General features: G+C 40.7%; 1 protein-coding gene across 3 annotated transcripts in view; it reads right to left on the reverse strand.

Annotated features, from left to right (window-relative positions):
• Nucleotides 1-14,273, reverse strand: part of PARD3B (par-3 family cell polarity regulator beta) — a 2,083,049-nt gene that overhangs the window by 561,671 nt on the left and 1,507,105 nt on the right. The window lies entirely within an intron of this gene.

Genomic DNA, 14,273 nt, shown 5'->3' on the forward strand with positions numbered 1-14,273 from the left:
ATCACCACCTGGCGCACCCAGGCAAGTGCCGGGGCCCTGAGCAAGCAGGTGGCCCACTCGCTATCGGGGACACTGGAAAGCTATGTGGCCCGTGAGTTGGGGGGTCGGTGCCAGCATGGGCACTGGGCCCCCCATCATGCTTTAAACTGTTTGATATACTTGCCTCTCCCTGTTCCTCTGCAGCTCTGGTCTCTCCCACATCTTTTGACTCTGTGACATCTCAGGGCAGATGGCGCAATGACATCACTACAGCGCGATCTCTGTGCTGAGCAGTGCAAAGAGCCAGAAGATGCTAAGGAGACCGGAGCAGTGGGAGCACCAGGGGAGGTGAGTATTTTATTTTTTGTATGAATTATTACTCTGTACAGAGCATTATATGGGACCCATTATTCTGTATGGAGCATTATATGGGACCCATTCTGTGTGGAGCATTATATGGGGCCCATTCTGTATAGAGCAATATATGGGACCCATACTGTATGGAGCAATATATGGGGTGTATTCTGTATGGAGCATTATATGAGGCCCATTATTCTGCATGAAGCATTATATGGGTCCCATTATTCTGTATGGAGCAATATATGGGGCCCATTATTCTGTATGGAGCATTATATGGGGTTCATTATTTTATTTGGAGCACTATATGAGGCCTATTATTCTGTATGGAGCAATATAATGGGGCCCATTATTCTGTATAAAGCATTATATGGGACCTCTTACTCTGTATGGAGCATTATATGGGGCCCATTCTGTATAGAGCATTATATTTGGCCCATTATTCTATATGGAGCATTATATGGGATCCATTCTGTATGGAGCGATATATGGGGTCCATTATTCTGTAAGGAACAATATATGAGGCCCTATACTGTATGGAGCATTATATGGGGCCCATTATTCTGTATAGAACATTATATGGGACCCATTATTCTGTATGGAGCACTATATGGGGCCCATTCTGTATAGAGCATTATATTTGGCTCATTATTCTGTATGGAGCATTATATGGGACCCATTCTGTATGGAGGAATATATGGGGCCCATTATTCTATATGGAGTATTATTTGAGGCTTATTATTCAGTATGGAGCAATATAATGGGACCCATTATTCTGTATAGAGCATTATATGGGGCCCATTCTGTATGGAGCATTATATGGGGTCCATTATTCTGTATGGAGCACAATATGGGGCCCATTATTTTGTATGGAGTATTATACGGCATCCATTATTATGTATGGAGCATTATATGAGGCTCATTATTCTGTATGGAGCATTATATGAGGCCTATTATTCTGTATCGAGCGCTATATGGGGCCCATTAGTTTGTATGGAGCAATATATGGGTCAATATATGGGGCTCATTAAACTGCATGGAGCAATATATGAGGCTCATTATACTGTATGGAGCACTATATGGGGCTCATTATACTGCATGGAGCAATATATGGGGTCGATTATACTGTATGGAGGACTATGTGGTGCCCATAATACTGTATGAAAGACTGTGTGGTGCCCATAATAAAATGAGCTTCAGCTCCCTCCAAAAATGTTATATGGGGTTCAGGTCTGGAGACTGGCTAGGACACTCCAGGACCTTTAAATGCTTCTTACTGAGCCACTGCTTATTTGCCCTGGCTGTGTGTTTTGGGTCATTGTTATGCTGGAAGACCCAGCCACAACCCATCTTCAATGCTCTTACTGAAGGGAGGAGGTTGTTGGCCAAAATCTTGCGATACATGACCCCATCCATCCTCCCTTCAATACGGTGCAGTCGTCCTGTCCCCTTTGCAGAAAAGCACCCCCAAAGTATGATGTTTCCCCCACCATGGATGGGACGGTGTCCTTGGGGTTGTACTCATCCTTCTTCTTCCTGCAAACAGGGCGAGTGGAGTTGATACCAAAAAGTTCTATTTTGGTCTCATCTGACCACATGACTTTCTCCCATGCCTACTCTGGATCATCCTGATGGTCATTGATGAGCTTCAAATGGGCCTGGACATGTGCTGGTGTGAGCAGGGGGACCTTGCGTGCCCTGCAGGATTTTAATCCATGACGGCATAGTGTGTTACCAACGGTAATGTTTGAGACTGTGATCCAAGCTCTCTTCAGGTCATTGACCAGGTCCTCCCATGTACTTCTGGGCTGATTCCTGACCTATCTCAGAATCATCCTTACCCCACGAGGCGAGATCTTGCATGGAGCCCCAGACTGAGGAAGATTGACAGTCATCTTGTGTTTCTTCCATTTTCTAATAATTGTGCCAACAGATGTTGCCTTCTCACCAAGCCGCTTGCTCATTGTCCTGTAGCCCATCCCAGTCTTGTGCAGCTCTACAATTTTGCCCCTGGTGTCCTTAAACAGCTCTTTGGTCTTGGCCATGGTGGAGAGGTTGGAGTGGCATTGATTGAGTGTGTGGACAGGTGTAATAATTATAATGGATAACTCAGGAGTATTTTTGCATTGAGTAAAGACACAACAGATCACAGTTTATAGGTGAAAAAGTCTATATTATAACACACAGTGATTCAACACTAGTGCAGAGGAAAATTCAAAGTCCAGAAACACTCAGTGAAGATACTGAATGAAAACTTAACAAAAGTCTGTTGGAAACCTCAGAGGAAAATGCAATCAGCGGAGCAGTCTATAAAGCGCAGTTTACACTTGAAGATGCTTGAAACAAGAAAGTCTCTGTTAAGTCCAAACACGGATATATATATATAAGCAAGTCCATATAATATATTAAATCATCCAGGGAGGCCTGGGTAGAAAGTCTCAGATAGTCCAGAACAGTCCTGTGCTCTGCATCTACTTAATCGTAGGAAGAGACAGAGAAGCAACCGCCAGCTGACAAGTTTAGCAATTGCAGTTGAGGGCAGAGGCTCAGAGGGAGCAGCAGGAGTAGCTAGAAGCAGAAGGAATGCTGGTAACAGGTATATACAGTAGAATCTCTGAGAGCAGGAAACAGGAGATTCACACAGGTTTGCAGGAACGGGCAGAAAACCAGGAAGCCACCAGGACCAAGAACAGGACTCAGGCAGAATACTCTAGCACTGACAAGAGGCTGGGGTGCAGTTATAAAGACAGGAAGACAAAGGGAACGAGACAAAAGACGTCATCTTGAAAGAGGGCAGAAATGCCCAAAAGGTAATCAAAAAATATTCAGAGTCCTGACAACAGGTGTCTTTTATACAGGTAACAAATTCAAACAGGTGCAAATAATACAGGTAATGAGTGCAGAGTAGGATGGCTTCTTAAAGAAAAAAACTAACAAGCCTGAGAGCCAGAATTCTTGCTGGTTAGAAGGTGATCAAATGCTTATTTCATGCAATAAAATGCAATTTAATTATTTAAAAATCATACAATGTGATTTTCTGTTTTTTTTTTTATTTTTAGATTCTGTCTCTCACAGTTGAAGTGAACCTACGATAAAAATTACGCACCTCTCCATTCTTTGTAGGTGGGAAAACTTGCAAAATCGGCAGTGTATCAAATACTTATTTTCCCCACTGTAGGAATGCCGGAAAGAAAGATAATGTCATTAAACAATACTTAAAGAATCACCACATACATTTATTTTTATTCCTGAAACATGTGCAAATGTGTATGTAATATAGTGTAAGTGAACTATATTCACCAATCGCCGTCTAACCCAGTTTTCAGAGTCACCCAGGTCCTTTTCTCATTCATATCACTGAAATTCCGACTTGCTGGATCACACTGAGGTCTATGTGTGAGGGGAAGTTGGTTTTATCATTTAAGTCTATGAAGTGTCAGAACACAGGTTTAGGGAATAAAAATGTCATGGAAGTGCTTCTTTAAATATTAAGTCTAAGTGAGCACTACTAATAATTGCAGTTTCACGCAAGACAACAAAGTAATAAAAATCATACTATTAATCATAATATAAACTTTATACATTGAAGTCAGTACCAGGGCATAATTACAGAACTTGGTGGTGACAAACGGGACACTACAGTACACTGCATAAAACTTCTGCAAATTGGTTTTCTATGGAGTTCTTATTCCTGTGTGTCTAGTATACAGCAATGTATATAAACTGCTGCCAAACATAGCAATAAAGCTGCTGAGCTCATATTTATGGCCAGGACAATGTAAGCACCCACAACTTGGCAAGTGCAACTGAGGGTCCTATGCACAATTGAGCATAATTGGGAGAAGGAGCCGTGCTTTGAACCTGTTGCCCACCAGAACACATTGGGTGATCATCTACAGGATGAGTATTCTCAACAAAATAGTAAAATTCAGCATCTACAGTACTTGAATGTGAAGCGCCTCCCCCTCCATACACAATTGATAGCTGTTGGCCAAGAGATTGTTTGGCTGACCGTTCAGCTGACAGCTATATCCCTGGAATCCTCTACCCATAGGAGCATTTGGCTCTGCTGAGCCCTACTGTGCTCTTTAAGAAAGAGACACTGCCAGACTCTTTTGGCAGTGGCTTATCTGACCGAGAAAAAAATAATTATCAGTGCAAAATCTGACATGCTGGATGCTTATTTCCCTTGACATTATCTATCGGTGGAGAGTCGGGAGGCCCCCATATACATTAGACTGTTGGCCGAGCCTGTCTATATCAGTGGGTTCAACCAGCGTTTGTCTAATAAATATAGGAGCATTAAACCTTCAAATTTTAGTGAAAGTTAGTGGAAATGTGTCTCAATGTACAGCTTCTTAAGTTCTTTTACCACCATAAATATAAATATATATTCTCCTCAACATTGAAATTGCAATACCAAGAAAGAAAAGCCTTAGGTTTATGAAAAATACAGGATCAATAGACATGTTAGTGATAAGCAAATAATGAAAAAATGTTAACAAAATTTTCAAAACGTCGTGATATTCAAAAGTACACGCACTTACATGCTTTAACTGCTATCAATGGCCTAAATGTGCTGCCATGCTGCAATGTCTCTGGACTTGTCCCCCATCAAGCAATCTGGGGCATCATTGATCATCAATTACACAAGGAGCTGCCAGCAGTGGATCTTGATGATTTTTGTTCTCAAATGCATTCAGTGTGGCAGAACATTCCTCAGACAATTATTAATAACTTCACTGATAGCAGCCAAGTCATGTAAGTACATGGATATCTGAGCTTGGTGTTCATACTTGATGCTGAATAAATTAATATATTTCAAAAATATTGTTTCCATTTTTTCAGAATTTTCTATACATTTCTATAGATCAATTTTTCATAATTCCATGAGTTTTTCTTCTTGGTCTTGCAATTTCAATGCTGAAGAATGTATTTCTAGATACAATTTACCATATTTTTCGGACTATAGTTTATACACATTACTGTAAGACACAACCCAGGTTTAGGCAGCAGGAAAATAGGAAAAAAATATTTCCTACTGATTAAAATTTTCCTGGCAGTGTAAAGAAATGGAGGGGCAATAGCTCTTATGTTAATATACTAGGTCAGAATAGGGAGGTAATAGACATATTCTTATTGTTTCTCTGTAGCATGTGTATTATACACATATAGCTTTACATCAGGCATATTATGCACACTCCTTGTAGTGCACACATGTACACAGCATTGCTGCATGCACAGTACATGTACACTCATAAACGCAGAATACACACACACATAGCTCAGCTACATGCACACAGCTCTGTACATGCACACGCACACAATTCTTGTACATACACACAGCTTTACTACATAAACACACACAGCTCTACTACATTAACACACACAGCTCTTCTACATACACACACAACTCTTCTACATACACAGCTTTGCTACATGCAAACACATATGCACACACCTCTGCTGCCCACTGTGCATATACTACCACATTTTGCAGTCCCTTCTAGGCATATAACCGATCATACAACTTTAGCGATGAGCTGATTCTGGCAGCTTTCTCTCCTGCCCTGCACTAATCAGTCTGACCTGTGCCACTAAATAGTTTTCTCAGTGATCAGAAAGGACACTGTGTTGATGCTCTCCTTGATCATAGGAAGCTGCCTCTCGACATTTTATAACACTCTGCAATGCTTAGTATGCGAACATGAAATATATGAAATTTGAATAGCATTACTGCACTAGAAAATAGAAATAACTGAGAAATCTTAGCTAGCTTAGCATACTTAGCGTTACAGAGTGCTACTTTGTTTGTTAGTTATATATGGAGGTAGCTGCTCCTAGCAAGCACCTGTTCACACCTATTTCTTGTTTTGGAAGTGCCGGTCATTTTTTTCTGTTTCTATGTATAAGCTTTGACTGAGCACTCCACCTTTAGGCCACAGGCGGTTTTAATTGCAGCAGGATCTTATTATCCCACATATAAGCAGACATTTGACTCTTAGAGAGGAGTTCACATTGATAGGGTTCTGGTATGACGAAAAATGCCTTAACAAAGCTAACAGGTACACATGAATTGGCCAATTTATGAGCTAAGATTTCTCATTTATTTCTATTTTCTACAGCCGTAATGCAATTCAACTTTCATATATTTCATGTTCGCATACTTAGGGTTGCAGACTGCTGCTTTATTTGTTAGTGGTATATGGAGGTAGCTGCTCCTAATAAGCACATGTACACACCTTTTTCTTGTTTTGGATGTGTCGGTCAGTTTTTTCTGTCTCAACATTTTATAAAATGTGGAGTACAGTGCTTGCTAAAACGTTATTAAATAACAAATTAACCTACAGCATGTGTGCATACACACACACACATTGTAAAAAGATTAATGTTCAAATTCATCAATTAGTTTGAAACAGAATTCTGGTGAAGTAATATAAACAAATTGTGACTTTTGTCATTCGATGCCACTTCTACCATCTTTTTTGGGCGTTGCCAAGCATGACCAACAAATTCATCATAATTTATGCTACAAAAGTACAGTAAATTATGACTCTCTACTGGAGTACATGTCTTATACTGGTGCTCGGAACCTACAAGTATGAAAGCTCCAATTGAATACATTATAGAGGATTTGTAGAACAAGATGGGCAAAGCTTATTATTAGTAATACTTGCAGAGTTTAGTTACAGTTCCTATGTCAGCACCCTAAAAATACTTGCGAGTTTGTTCAACACCTCCATATTTTTGGCATTAACTTTCACTCTTTCTGCCAGTGGGGTCCCCCATGTATACATTTGAATATTACTTTATCCATGATTGTTCTTCTTTATTTTACTTTTTTCCCATCCACTAATTTCAAAAAGTACCAGTTTGATGCATTCCCATTCTTCATTTCAGTAATGGGGTTGACCACACCTGATTAAATTTTCGGTAAACTATGAAGTCCTAAAGGTGTGTTATATACACACCATTAGAATTTGGCTTCACTTAACAGCCTCAGCAATCTGCATGCGACCGTAAGTCTGTGATTTCTATATTTGCAGTCTCGTGCCATCCAGAAGTTTCTGCCATTTCACTTAATGTTCTGTTGAGAGAATTGACCAAGACTCTACTCTTGGCAACTGATCGCCAGTATGCATATCGCATACATACAGTCGCATGGAAACCGCTTGATATGGCAATCAGACAAATCCCAACAGTTCGTATATTGTACACCTATAGGACTCGGCATACTAACTGAAAGTATACTGCATCAGGCTAGAGTGAAAAATACAACAAAAATGCTAACAATCTAAATCTGTAATGGAAACGTCTCATAGAAAGGCAGGATGTATCTGAAATATTTAGTGAAGTCTTTTCCACAAACAATAAAATAATTCTCCATAAAAAAAACAAACAGGTTGAACTGTTCTGTAATAACTTTTACTCATTAGTGCAGAATGCATGGTTTTTTATTGTAGAATGTACAGCTTTAACTCACAGTATTAGCCCTTAATAACGAAATAAACATAGAAAATAGTGTTTTTCTTATAAATTAGCCAGTAAATTTTGCATGAGTGCAGAAAAGTTAGTGCGGCTGGACATAGAATAAAAAGCAGATAAAAAGAGAATGTCTACAGAAAACAAAATGTTCCTGAATTCAGAAACAACATTATTCCTGTTCAGTCATTACTGGTGACCTTTCATACAGCAAATCATTCAGTACAGAGGTTTGTCACTGCTTCATTAATAGGTTATCAGAGATCTGAGCTGTACAATGTACTTTGCTTCATACCCTGCTAAGCTCAATAAGATCTGCTTCCAGACTGACCTCATGTCACAGTTCACATAGAAAAAGTCACACATGTAATAAATAAAGCAGCTGTTATTATTGTCTTATTTTGCAGTAGTATTAGTTTAGTACTATTAGTCGCAGCATATAATCAGTCACTTATCATCAGTAACTAAGTAAATGAAAAACTGCCTGAATCTCTGAAAAATAGGATTCTGACTGATCTGAAGGGGCCATAGACTATATGAGACTATTAGAATTCGAATGGACTACTTTTGGATTTTTTTCCAGCGTGTATATCTTTTCAGATGGACAGAAGAAAATGCCAGACAACGTTCTTGCCTTCAGAAAAAACGGACACCAAAAAAGTACAACAGGCGTCCACTTGATTTTGGCTTATTTCCTTTTACTTCATGGCTGCATTGGAGGTTAAATTTGAACTCTGTTTTTCATGGATTTCTGAGAATACCAAACAAAAAGAAAAAAAAAGTCATAAAAGAATAGGGGGCCTTAAGCAATTAGCGTGCTCCGCCATGGCAATGCGGCACACCCATTTCTTTTATCTTATGAATTGTCCATGTTACCTCCATGAAAGTGTTCTGTAACTTTTCATTAAAGCGTTGTCCAGGACTTTATATTGCTGGCCTATCCTTAGGATAAGTCACCAATATCTGATTGTTGGGGGTGTGACATCCGGCACCTCCAATCAGCTGTTCCTGGTGCCCCCAGTGGCCGGATGTGCTAAGTTGTGGAGCTACACAGCAATGTTGACTGCACAGTGGTAAAAGCCAGGTACTACATATCCCCCCCCTATTGATTTATGCAACCATTAATAGTCTATTCTTAGACCTCAATCCAGAGCCTCTCATATAGCCAAATCAGTTCTCATACTCTGTACTCACGAGGGCCAACAGCCCGAAACACCGTGTCTGCAAATTCAGATTCTGATTCAGCTTTTATCCTAAGTCATATTGCACGACTAGTTAAAGGGTTGATTGTGACTTGTAGGATTGCTGCTTCTAATAGGTGGCGCTATTGAGTTCAAGTCCTTTTTTTCTCTGAAGAGGCAATTTGCATAGTCTATTCTTAAACACCCACACAAATCTGCAGTTTTAGCTGCAATAATAAATCAGCTACAATTTTCTTGCAACCTACACAGACATGCTGCTTTGCAGGTTTTCAACAGCCAGAAGCTGCTCAAAGGTATTTTACCCTCTTTATCCTTTTAGTATTCCAGAGTCAAGAAGCTGAATGAAGTGACCAACAGTGCCTCCAGTCCCCACTGTGACATCTGTGCCGGTACCTGTCCCCTGTATTCCTGCTTATATTGTTGGCTGACACAGGATTACTATTCAGAAGCCATATTTTGCTTTTAGAATCAGCTGATTTGTGGCTCTGGCCATTTCAGAAGCTTTGGTGTTAAATCTTTGTTATTTTCTTTTTATTCTTGCTGTCAGTCCGGAATGGGACTGCTTGCTACTTAAACCCCCAAGTATCAGTTCCCACTGCCAGTTTTAACCTAATTAGCTCTGGTCTTGTGTATCATAGATCCTGTGTCTTAGTGGATAGTCCTGATTTTGACTTCGGCTTTTTACTGATGTTTCTCCTGGCTGATGATTTTGTACCTCCCATACCTCCTGGTTCTGACTCAGCTACCTGACTATTCTTCTTGCCAGCTTGCACCACCAACCAGCAGCTGTCTCCATGGCCCCAGCTTAGGGATCCTTGTGTAAGTCCAGATCCCTGTTCAGGAGCTAGAGGGTGAAGGCCAAGGCAACCCCTGGGATCTGGAAAATGGAATAGCTAGTGCCGAACCTGTTCATGTTAGCCATCTGTAGAGCTGCTAGGTGATCATGAACAGTGCCCCCATGAAACCCAGTATCACCTTAAGCCCCCGTCTCACATAGCGATATCGCTAGCGATATCGCTGCTGAGTCACGGTTTTGGTGACTCACCAGCGACCTCACCAGCGATGTCGCTGTGTGTGACACTTTGCAACGATCAGGCCCCTGCTGTGAGGTCGCTGATCGTTGCAAAGTGTCCTGGACCATTTTTTGGTCGTTGGCCTCCCGCTGGCCAGCACACATCGCTGTGTGTGACCAGCGGGACCAACGATCTGGCTGGTAACTATGGTAAACATCGGGTTACTAGGGGCACGCGCGCACTTAGTAACCCGCTGTTTACCATGGATACCACTCTGCTACGGTGCACGGAGGCTCCCGCGCACCGTAGCAGAGTGGTATCCATGGTAAACAGCGGGTTACTAGGGGCACACGCGCACTTAGTAACCCGATGTTTACCATAGTTACCAGCCTGCTCCTGCTTGCAGCAGGCTGGTAACGGGAGCAGGACATCGTGGAACGATTCTTTCCACGATATCGCTGCTCCCCTGATCGCTGGTGAGCCTGCCTGTTTGACAGCTCACCAGCGATGTATTAGCGATGCAGCAACGATCCCTGACAGGTCGTATCGTTGTCGGGATCGCTGTTGCATCGCTTAGTGTGACGGGGCCCTTAGTTAGCCTCTCTAGTTAATTTAATAAGGAGATTGCTTCTTGTCAGCAGTAAACAGCTATTTAGATCAACTGATAGAGGCCCTCAGTGTCGGGAGGTTTCTGAAGGAAGTACCAATTACTACAGAAGGCATCTGGCACATAGAGTGCCTATGTCAGATGAATCAAATGTTACACATTTGTCCCAAGTATTTCGGGCTCCGCTTCTTTCCCCTGGGTCCACTGGCTTCTGTTGTGCCCCATGTCATGTTTTGCAAGTTTCCCAGTGCGGATTCAATGACATCATTTCCCTAGACCTATTTAAAGTGGTTTTCCCATGAGCAAAAGTTCTTTAATCAATAGATCTTGTAATAATAATAACTTCCACAATTGGATGTGGTTAAATAAAATATTCCTGTGCTGAGATATTCTTATAAATGTGCCCCTGCTGTGTACTGTGTAATGGCTGTGTCTGACCGTACAGGAACATGGTCTGATCATACCACAGCTCCTGGGCAGGGGAGGAAGCAAGAGAGTATACTGACATTACAGCAGGGGATCACAGATGATTCTTTCTTTGAAGTAAAACATTGTTTAAAAACAGGCAGGGAAATGTTTTACCTCACTAAAAGAATTAGCTGTGATCCCTTGCTGTAAAGTCTGTATATTCTTTTTTGCTTCCTCCCCGCCCAGGAGATGTGATATGATCAGACCATGTTCCTGTAAGGTCAGACACAGTCATTAAACAGGGTCATACTTATAAGATTATCTCGGCACAGGGACATTTTATTTAAACACATCTAATTGTGGAGTTTATTATTATTCCAAGATCTATTGATTAAAATCAACTTTTGTTTGTGGGAAAACCCCTTTAAGGCCTGTTAAGACAAACACCTGTTTCTTGGGATTGAGACTCTAGTCCTATGTGTGGAGTGCTCCACAGACTGTGCTTTTGTGTTTGTGCTTGCATTCATCTCTACTGGGTTTCACTTAATCCTTCCTGCTTCTCCTGAGATTCCTGTGTGTTCCAAGTCCTCAATTCATACTCAATTCATATGTACCTTCTTCCTTGCTGCATCAACACCTGAACCAGAGGCTTAGAGAATCCACCTCACCAGGTGAGCCTAACATTAGGCCCCAGATTACAGTTTAGGGTGCTTTCACACTGTGGTCAGAGCGCACGTTCGCTCTGTTGGCGCCATTATAGTCTATTACCCCGTCAGCGCATACGCCTGAATTCTGTTTTGCTGGGGGTTCCAATGTAAGACCCGATTGGGCCACCGAATGGGTGCCAGAAAGCAGTGTGAGAGCACCCTAACAGAGATAGTACTGGGTAGCTTCTGCATTGCTCGGCTGTCAGTATTGTAATGCTGCGCTCTTCTACAGCATTGTGTCGCACAGGCCAGCAGCACTATCAGGCACAACAAATGTTGTTTGGGTCAGGGGTCCCACTTTCTTCTGTCCTAATTTCGTCCTATGCACGCAACCTTTGCTCCTTTACTTCACCCCTGCTAATGTCTCAGTCTCTAGAAAATTTAGCATTATGTTAAAAATGCATGGGTCAGTGTGGTACTGCATGATCTACACCTATTTAGGTGAGATAAGAGTAGAAAAGTGAGAAAGCACCAGTTTGAAACAATACTAAAATGGGATTGATAAATTAATTCCTCAGACTCCCTGTAGACACTATAGACAAGTTGTAGTCGCAGATAACAGTTATGCTCAAATATAGGGAAAAAACAACAACCAAACAAGCACAAAATAAGTAAATCGTGAGTAAACAAACTATTTGTACTGACCTCCATATCATTTCAAGATTACAAATGGACAGTTACTAAGTAATTCCTGTTCTATTCATTATAACAATTAAAAAAAAAAATCCCTACAGAAAGCCTTCCATGCACAGATATTTTTCTTCTACTAAACCATTTTGCATCTCTGTTGTTGCCCGTGTTCTTCTGTCCTATGGATATCCTGCTTAGATAACAATGGTTTAAAAAGCAAGAAAGTAGGGCACTAATCAAGTCATATTTCTTATCAGGACTGCGAGGAAATCAAATCACATGAATGGACAATTTTCAAACAAAATCACATTTTCATCATAATGACTGGTGTCTTTCAGAGAGTTGCACAGATAAAAGAATGATTTTGATGGGATAGGACTGGCGGCAGAATGTTAAATATATTACACGAGTCTTGAGCATGCATCCGACCTAGTAACTTAAGTTGCCTTATCTCCGGCTTGCCTTGTGGTGAATTAGGCATACTTTTCTCTTTTGGGATTAGCTTAAACTTTCAAACTCAGTTGGATAACACCGACTAAAGCTCTTTATTTCCAGAAATATAAAAAAAGTAATCTGGGACATTTTAGAAAGCATCTGGCTACTTTGCTAAGATAATTATATTATACAATAATTATTGTGATCACGCTAACCTACATATTTCTGTGTCTTTTCTTTGCTTTAGGTCATTCATTTTCTGTCTCCTCAACCACATAAATAATATAGGCCACCAGGAAGAAAAGCTTAGGTTGCCATTTAAGGTCTTGTTCATTTTCTGCAACACATTATTAGAATACAGGATGAAAACAGGGTGTGTAGCCATCTTTCTCAGTTATACTTTGTATACCCAGGTGTCCAGGAAATACTATGGACTCGCATGCAGGAGGTGCACATCCTGATTGGATGAATGAGCAGTTTTTTACTAAACAAGGACAATACAATATTACTAATCCCATGATTATAACATTCTTCCCTGCTTTCCTTTGACTTGATCCAATTCCACATTTGGCACAAAATATATAACTCTTACACAAAGCCATCCTGGGAATGACGCCTTCGATTACATTTTTTATGAAAAAAGTACAAATTAAGTGTACGATTCATCAAATCTTTTACTGCAAGAAAACAGCGTTTGTTCAAAAAAGTTCAAAATTTTTTTGTGCAACACAAAGTTGTGTACAACTATTGTGATTTTTGTAGATTTTTGTCAATTTCCTGTCAGTTTGAAGCAGCTTCACTAAAATGGGTGGAGCTGGGGAGGAGACAGGGCAAAATGGTAATGGCTAAAACCGCTCATCAAATTCCTGGAAAGTGGCAGTGTTTCTTATGCCAGAAATGTTACTCCAGTCAATTGTCACATTGTACCCCAGCTAGCCCTTACTTAAGGCTGGCATGTTGGCATGTGCAACACTAGTCTTATGAATAGGCCCCATATGTGGTAGGTTGCTAGAGATGGAGCAATAATCTAGAAATGTATTCATATTTTGTGCCAGGAAAAAGGTTTTCTTCCACGAACATTAGAACAAAACTGTCAAATAAGATTATGTACTTTAACATGGTATCAAGCAGTATTTATGTATGTGTCATAGAAATGGAGAATTAGGTCCCTGTGCACCCCCAGGTGCAACTATGTATCAAACATACATACTGTATACAAAGACATGTGATATCTTGACAATATGGGGAAAATAAAAATATTTAAACTCCTGGAGAATCCTTAAAGGGCTGTCCAATAAACGACATTTATCACCTATACACAGTATGAATATTAAATGTATTGTCACGCAAGGTGAGGGAAGGAATAAGTGTACAACGACGGGAAGAGAGGGAAGGGAGCCCAACAACTAGGGAAAAGGGGAGTGGAGGCTACTAGGCAGATCTAATATCACCC

The sequence above is a fragment of the Phyllobates terribilis genome, unplaced genomic scaffold (assembly GCF_046119375.1).
Source record: "Phyllobates terribilis strain yellow unplaced genomic scaffold, ASM4611937v1 Scaffold_9__5_contigs__length_417890890, whole genome shotgun sequence".
Lineage (NCBI taxonomy): Eukaryota > Metazoa > Chordata > Amphibia > Anura > Dendrobatidae > Phyllobates > Phyllobates terribilis.